Source organism: Eptatretus burgeri, chromosome 7 (genome assembly GCF_056783735.1).
Source record: "Eptatretus burgeri isolate ZD-2024b chromosome 7, Ebu_testis_v1, whole genome shotgun sequence".
NCBI lineage: Eukaryota > Metazoa > Chordata > Myxini > Myxiniformes > Myxinidae > Eptatretus > Eptatretus burgeri.
This window is the reverse complement of record NC_140967.1, coordinates 86,340,488-86,348,261: the sequence shown is the minus strand read 5'-3', so window position 1 is coordinate 86,348,261 and position 7,774 is coordinate 86,340,488. Positions and strand designations below refer to the sequence as shown.

General features: G+C 43.9%; 1 protein-coding gene across 8 annotated transcripts in view; it reads left to right on the top strand.

Moving 5' to 3' along the window:
* Positions 1 to 234: 234 nt before the first annotated feature.
* Positions 235 to 7,774, top strand: part of TECPR2 (tectonin beta-propeller repeat containing 2) — a 128,591-nt gene continuing 121,051 nt past the window's right edge. For 5 of the 8 annotated variants that reach the window (XM_085889369.1, XM_085889370.1, XM_085889368.1 and 2 more), the window contains exon 1: positions 1,104 to 1,223. The gene's annotated coding sequence lies outside the window, so the exon portion shown is untranslated. Of the gene's footprint in view, positions 254 to 1,013; positions 1,224 to 7,774 lie in introns of those variants that run through there. The other 3 variants (XM_085889367.1, XM_085889365.1, XM_085889366.1) reach the window with 3 other exon arrangements.

Genomic DNA, 7,774 nt, shown 5'->3' with positions numbered 1-7,774 from the left:
ATAAGAAGATGAGGAATATGATGAAGAAGAAGAAGATGAGGAATATGATGATGAAGAAGAAGATGAGGAATATGATGAATAAGAAGAAGTCGCTGAGGAATATGATGAAGAAGAAGAATTCGATGCGGAATATGATGATGATGAAGAAGAAGAAGATGAGGAATATGATGAAGAAGAAGAAGAAGATGATGAATATGATGAAGAAGAAGAAGATTTGTATGTCGGTTGAAGATGGTTGAGGGCATTTTCCACTGTAAGTGAACTTGGACAGCCACGAAGTGTGAAGAACTGACCCATTTCACTAGCTTTGGATCCAAAATCATAATCGTCATTACAGACTAACACTGAATCGTTATTCATTTGTTGAATAAATATCTTGAAAGGAACATTTCACGATGATGCCGTTTTACGCTCGATTGGCCCCGCCCCTTCCATGACGTCATCTTGACGACGATATTTCCCTCGATGACGTCATGCTAGTTTATCTGGAATTCTTCGGGGCAGCACCCGAACGGTTTGCTTTTTCAACTGGAGCATCTCAAAAAATTCTTACAATTAAAAACCGCGTTCAATTCTTTGTTTATTACTTAAAAATCAATATAATCACATAGAAATCAAATTATTTTTTTTCTTCTGATTTTGTAGGTCTTGAATGGCCGTGTGAATCATGATCATCAAACCAATATCCACAACAAATCGTTTAATATGCAAAAATGTCGCGGAAATATCTGAAATGTCCCGTGTGTAAATATAGCTAGGTCTGGATGAAAAGAACTGACAGAAAAAAAAAACTGACAAAAAAAAGAAAAAAGGAGAGAAACCCTTGCACAGATATCCTGGACCGAATGGCCTCATCCTCATCCTCATCCTCATCCTCATCCTCATCCTCATCCTCATCATCCTCCTCATCCTCTCTTCTTCTTCCTCCTATTCCTCTTCTTCTTCCTCTTATTCGTCTTCTTCTTCTTCCTCTTATTCCTCTTATTACTCTTCTTCCTCTTCTTACGCTTCCTCTTTCTGCGAGAAATATCTGTGTACGATGCCTTCCTTGCGCTAGCAGTTTTTTTTAAGTTCAACAACAACAACAACAACAACAACAATTTCGTCGATTCAACGCAGCTGATTACGGCGAGTGCGATGGTTCATTCCTCGTTTTGCTTTGCGATTTATCAGAATGCTGTCACTTCAGGGGATGTGGGGTTGACCGTGTCTCACCTTTACAAGCAAGTCGTGTGTGTGTGTGTGTGTGTGTGTGTGTGTGTGTGTGTGTGTGTGTGTGATGTGGTGTGTATGTGTATGTGGTGTGTGTGTGTATGTGGTGTGTGTGTGTATGTGGTGTGTGTGTGATGTGGTGTGTGTGTTTGTGTGTGTGTGTGATGTGGTGTGTGTGTGTAATGTGGTGTGTGTGTGTGTGTGTAATGTGGTGTGTGTGTGTGTGTGTGTGTGTGTGTATAATGTGGTGTGTGTGTGTAATGTGGTGTGTGTGTAATGTGGTGTGTGTGTAATGTGGTGTGTGTGTAATGTGGTGTGTGTGTAATTGTGTGTCATGTGGTGTGTGTGTAATGTGGTGTGTGTGTGTAATGTGGTGTGTGTGTAATTGTGTGTCATGTGCTGTGTGTGTAAGATGCTGTGTGTGTGTAATTGGGTCATGAGGTGTGTGTGTAATAGGTTGTGTGTATAATGTGGTGTGTGTGTGTAATTGTGTGTCATGTGGTGTGTGTGTGTGTAATGTGTAATGTGGTATGTGTGGTGTGTGTGTCATGTGGTGTGTGTGGTGTGTGTGTGTGTGTAATATGGGGCGCTGTGCGTTTTATTATTTATACAGGAAGTGTTTTCAGTTCGCAGGGAATCTGTTGATCACAGTCGTTTCCTTATTCATGGGATCTTTCCTTTGTGTTTGAATCTGTGATGATTTGAAACTTCTCCGGGGAAGTAATTTACAAAAATGTTGTGGGAATAAATTCAAACGTGCGTTTGTTTATTTAAATAAATAATGTGGATGTGCTGATGGAATGAATGAATGATTGAATGATTGAATGGTTTCATGGTTTACAAGCATGATGGGCCAAATGGTAAAGTTCTTCTGACAAGTTCCTTGCATGTCCTTGGAAATCATATTAATTTGTATGAACTCTGTCAATAATTATATTCACGAGATCGATGAGTACCTGGAACAGATAGACTTTAACTTTTGAGGAACAGATAAAATACTTTAGAACCAGAAATTACTGTTACATCAGTTTCATTACTTAATTAGCTTCAGCAAATATTGCACAACACTTCAATTTCCCCTCTGTACTATGTATAATTTGACACACACACCATATTACACACACACACACACACACACACACACACACACACACACACACACACACACACACACACACACACACACACACACACACACACACACACACACACACACACACACACACACACACACCGAGCCAGAGAAGGTATCCCGAACCCACTTGGCAAAAAAACTTCCAAAAACAGGTATGAATAGAAGATATCACACTAAACCGAAACAGCAACAAATTAAATACAGCCTCAATGATTGCAGAAAAGACTAAAGAAAAATACAAGACGAAATACCAACAGATATATAGAGACAACTGGGAGACAGACAAAAGAGCAGGAAAATATAATAAAAAGAGTTTGGTAGATTGGGGATAGACAAAGAAGGATGACATGACTGGAATGACTAAGAAGAGGTCAGCTCAATTGGGACGGAGAACTAATCATTAGAAATACCCAAGACCTTTTACATGAATGGCTTTTAAAAAATGCCAGGACTGAGCCAATCGGACAATTGTAGGTTCCGCAAGGTAGAAACAAAGCACAAGCCACGTCCTATCAGGATTTAAAAAAAAACTCATGTCAGAACAACTGTACATACAAAGGCACAGCAAGGTATGTGGAGTAATCCACCGGCACATCTGTAGAAATTTCCATATCCCAGTTCCACAAAACTCATGGAAACACAAACCAAAAGCAATTATTGTAAACAAGGACGTAATGCTCACATACGACCTGATGATCCCATCCAGCGTAAACATTGAAAACAAAGCACTGCGACCAGACAGAGTATTCAGATACAAAAATAAAAATAAGGCATTGTTAATTGAGGTTTCAGAACCCAGTGATTTTGGTGTAAATAACACAGAAATCAAGAAAATCACCAAATATCAAGACCTTCTGTTTGCGGTTCTGGGCTTGGGGTGACGGCAGTTTCTCTCATAGGTTTTTGCCATCTTTCTCAAAGTTAAGTTTCCGGTCATTATCTGTCATGTTTTAACTGTTTATTTTCGCATGTGTGTTCCTGTGTGTTCTTTATTTTCTGTGTTAACTGTTACACGTTTACTGTGTGTTCCGAGTTCAGTTCTGTTTCAAAAATCACACTATTTTGTGAGTTTTTGTCGACCTTGTCTTATCGGGTTTCCTTTAGGCCGACTTGTCCATCCCGTCTAGGTGTATGATCGTTTTATTTATATTCTCTCCCGATTACCTTCAATTCCTATTTTCCCCACTTTCCCAACGCTCCTCATCTATTCCCTCCCAACCAAACACTCAGTTTCTTGTCTTATATTAAAAAAATTATATATAACAACAACCCTTTCTCCCTCCATACCCACAAGTACCGATCCTTCTCCTTCTCTCCCTCCTCTTTCCTCCTTCCTCCTTCCTCCTTCCTCCTTCATCATTCCTCCCTCCTCATTCCTCCCTCTGGCACACCATCTTTCTTTTACTTCAGCTGACCCTCTCTCACCATTACCTTCACAAGTTCTTCCTACAATCTTCCATTCACCAATCTTACCTAATCTTCAAAAATCCATATAAATTTTTCTTCCTCATTGTGTCCTTTCTTACTATATACCTCCTGAAACCACGTGTCTCTCTTCCCTCTTCCTGGTACTTTTCATCGATCCATCAGCTTCACTGTGCGTTTACCATTCCAAATTCACCATACACCTCCACGATTTTACTTCAACCTTTCCTTTTCTGAATCTTATGCAATCCTTCTGAAAAAAATAAACAAATTAAATCAATAAATAAATAAATTCACTTTTTACGAGACACCTCGCATAACCACGTGGTTCTCCCGTGGTTCCCCTCTCAACCACAAAGCTGCTTCCTTCCCCTGCCCTCTCTCCTCCATCTCATCACTTTACCTCCTCAAATCCTCAACTGCCTTCTACCCCTCTCATATTACTCCCCACTGTACCTTAACCCAGCACCACAGAGCATTTTCTCCTCCTCATCCGGCCCCCTCCCATAGCTCTTCTGCAATCCCCCATACTCTTTCAACAACTCTCCTTACCTCCCCACCTCCTCCCTTGTCCTACCCTCTCCCTCCCCTCCCCGGCACCCAAAGCCTTCACTCAAACCTGACAGATCTTTCCATACAGGTTGCCACTGACAAACCAGACATAATCTGCCAAACATAAACTTTCCTCCCTCAAGACGTCTCTGACTCCCGAGTATCTCTCCGGGGTTATTCCCTCCACTGGTATGACAGACCTGAGCCTCGTCCTGGTGGAGGAGTTGCTCTCTTCATCAAAGACTCTATTCCTCACTCTCCGTGCACTGCCCTCACTTCCCCACACCCCCAGGAATACCTCTGGCTACGGCTTCCCCTCCACTCCCACCTCATGTTTAGATGTGTACTGTACCGTCCACCGAACAGTGATGACTCCATCTACACCTCACTATCTGAAAACATGGACTAACTCCTATCCTCTCATCCATACTCTCTCTTCCTCATATGTGGCGACTTCAATTGTCATCATGCCAGTTGGCTCGGTGTGGGTACCTCTCTCACCTGCCATGGCACTTCAGTAAGAACTTTCTGCGACTCATTGGGACTGACTCAATCTGACAACTTCCCAACCCAGATCTCAACCAATGGTACTCCATCTCTTCTGGATCTGATTTTGACCAATTTCCCTGACAATATCCGCTGTTCTTCAGCCGCTCCATTTGGTTCATCTGACCACGTGCTTGTCAAAGTGGAGATATCTCTGGCTGTTATCAGAGAACCACCTCAGCGCCGTCAAATCTGGTATTTCACTCAAGCCAACTAGCAGGGTCTCCAAGCAGCCATCAAACTTCAAGACTGGTCACCTATCGCTACTTTCTCCAACATCAACTCATCCTGGGAATTCTTTCAAAGAAACTTGCTCTTCCTCATGCACAGATTTATCCCCTCTCATCTACAGTTGTCCTACCCTTCCTCCCGCCCTTGATTCACTGAAGCTTGTGGTGAGGCAGTTGTCCTGAAACAACTTGCCTTTGCCTCATGGAAGGCAAACCCAACTGAGGGTAATCTCATTTCCTTGCATAAAGCTCAGAACCAGTGTGTATCTACCCTCAGGAGAGCCAGAAAACAACATCTTTCTCGTCTCAAGTCTGAACTTTCAAACCTGTCTCCCTCCTCCAAATCCTGGTGGCATCTAATCAAATCTGTTTCTGGTGTATGTTCCCCCTCCATCCCCTCCCTTACCTCAAATGGCCGCACTGCTGATACCGCACATAAAAAGGTTGAATGCCTAAACTCGGTGTTTGCATCGAAATCTTGTGTCCATAACCCATCGCTTTCTGCACCGACCTTACCCAGTCACACCGAGCTGTCCCTGGACACTGTGTACTTTTCTTCTAACAAAGGGGAGAGCTTGTTGTCAAACCTCGACTCAGATTTTCAACCGGTCCAGATGGCATCAGCTCACGTGTCCTAAAAACCTGCTCTTCTGCTCTTGCTCACTCTCTCTCTGTTATATTCACCCTCTCATTTGCTCAAGGTCATTTGCCATCTGCTTGGAAATCAGCAAACATCACTGCCCTGCATAAAAATGGTGCAAAAACAGATCCCTGCAACTACAGACCAATCAGCCTTCTCCCAAACATCAGCAAGGTGATGGAATCCATCATCGCTTCAAACATTAAATCCTTCCTCTTCTCCAATGGCTTGATTTCCAATCATCAATTTGGTTTCAGACCAGGTCACTCTACCTAGGATATGCTGCTTCTGCTCTCCCAACAATGAATGGAGGTCCTCAATGGCAGACATGAAATCAGAGCCATATCCCTTGACATATCATGTACATTTGACACCGTCCGGCACCCTGCCCTGCTCACCAAACTCTCTTCCTATGGTATCCAAGGCCATCTCCACTCATAGCTCACAAACTTCCTCTCCTGTCACAGTCACCGTGTGGTCCTAAATGGAGTTATTTCATCCCCTCTTCATGTCCAGGCTTGAGTTCCTCAAGGTAGCGTTCTGGGCCCTGTTCTTTTTTCTGGTTTTCATCAATGATCTCTCTGACTCTCTGGAAAATCCTCTTTATCTCTTTGCTGATGACTCCACCCTCTGCTGTACCATCTGTCATCCCTCAGACCGGCAAGCCGCAGCTTCTTCGCTCACTGCAGATCTGGATAAAATCACAAACTGGTCCAACACGTGGAACATGTCTTTCAATCCGGACAAATCTCACACTCTCACCATGTCTCTCCGAAAGGACCGTTTAAACCCCTCCCCCCCCAATCTACTTTCACAATAATCTTCTGGAAGAAGTTCTTTCATTCAAGCTTCTGGGTCTCACTATGTGCCATGATCTTTCCTGGGAAAGCCACATTTCCAACCTGGTCTCCAAAGCCAGTCTGGGAATCCTCCGTCGTGCAAAGTCCTTCCTCGGCCAACTTAAGCTCCTGACCACATACAAAACTTTCATCTGCAGCCTGGAGTACTGCTCTCCCCTCTGAGCAGGTGCTCCTGTCTCTCACATTTCTCGGCTTCACGTTGTGGAAACCAAGGCATTTTGGATCATTGGCATCTCCCGCGATGAGGCTGAGTCTTTGGGCCTCTCACTCTCACCGCAGGCAGGTCGGCAGTCTTCCTGTCTTCTACCATCTCCTCTCCGGTCTCGCTCCCCCACTGCTGTTTCTGTGATATCTCCCCCCCCCATATTTCCGCAGGGCGCTCAAGGTCCACCAACAACCCCCTTCTAGTAAAACTACCAATATCACGAATCACTGCTCACCTTCACTCTTTCATTCCTCTTTTTCCCCGCCTTTGGAATAAACTCCCACACTCTCTTCAATCCCATTCTTCTCTCGAGCCCTTCAAAACAGCTGTTCACCACCTCCTCTTGTCTTCCCCCATCCAAAACCTCGATCTTTTCTACCCTTGTTGATCACCCCAAACCCACCTCCTTCAAATTCCCTGCTTTCCTTCCTGAAAGTCCCTGTCGTGTCCATCTTGTATACCCGATGTTCCCCACCCCATCCCTCTCCCTTCCGCAGATCTCCTTATGTCTCCATTCCCCACTGTTTTGTCCTTCCCTCTCTCACCCCTCTTGTCTCATGCCCCCCCCCCCCTTGCTGTGCGTTGTGTGTTAGCTATCATACAAGCCTCGACAAGGTATACAAAAAAAAATCCTCAAGAATGAAGTGAAAAGATCCTGGAAGCCAAAGAATGCCAAAGTTGTACCGGTGATGGTTGGAGCAACGGGAATGATAAAGAAGAACCTCACAGAGATTTTATAAACTACCCTTGGGAACATCACTACAAACGAACTGCAGTTGAAGGCTGTCTGGGGCTCGGTGATGATCCTGAAAATAGTCCTTGGAACAAACTATGAGAACAACACAACTTCACAACTTAGGCCATGAATCGCGATCCTTCACCGAAACGAAGGTGGATACTTCGAGTTCTGGGAGGACTATGTTCTACCTTCTGGAACCCGAATTATGGAGAGAACAACACACACACACA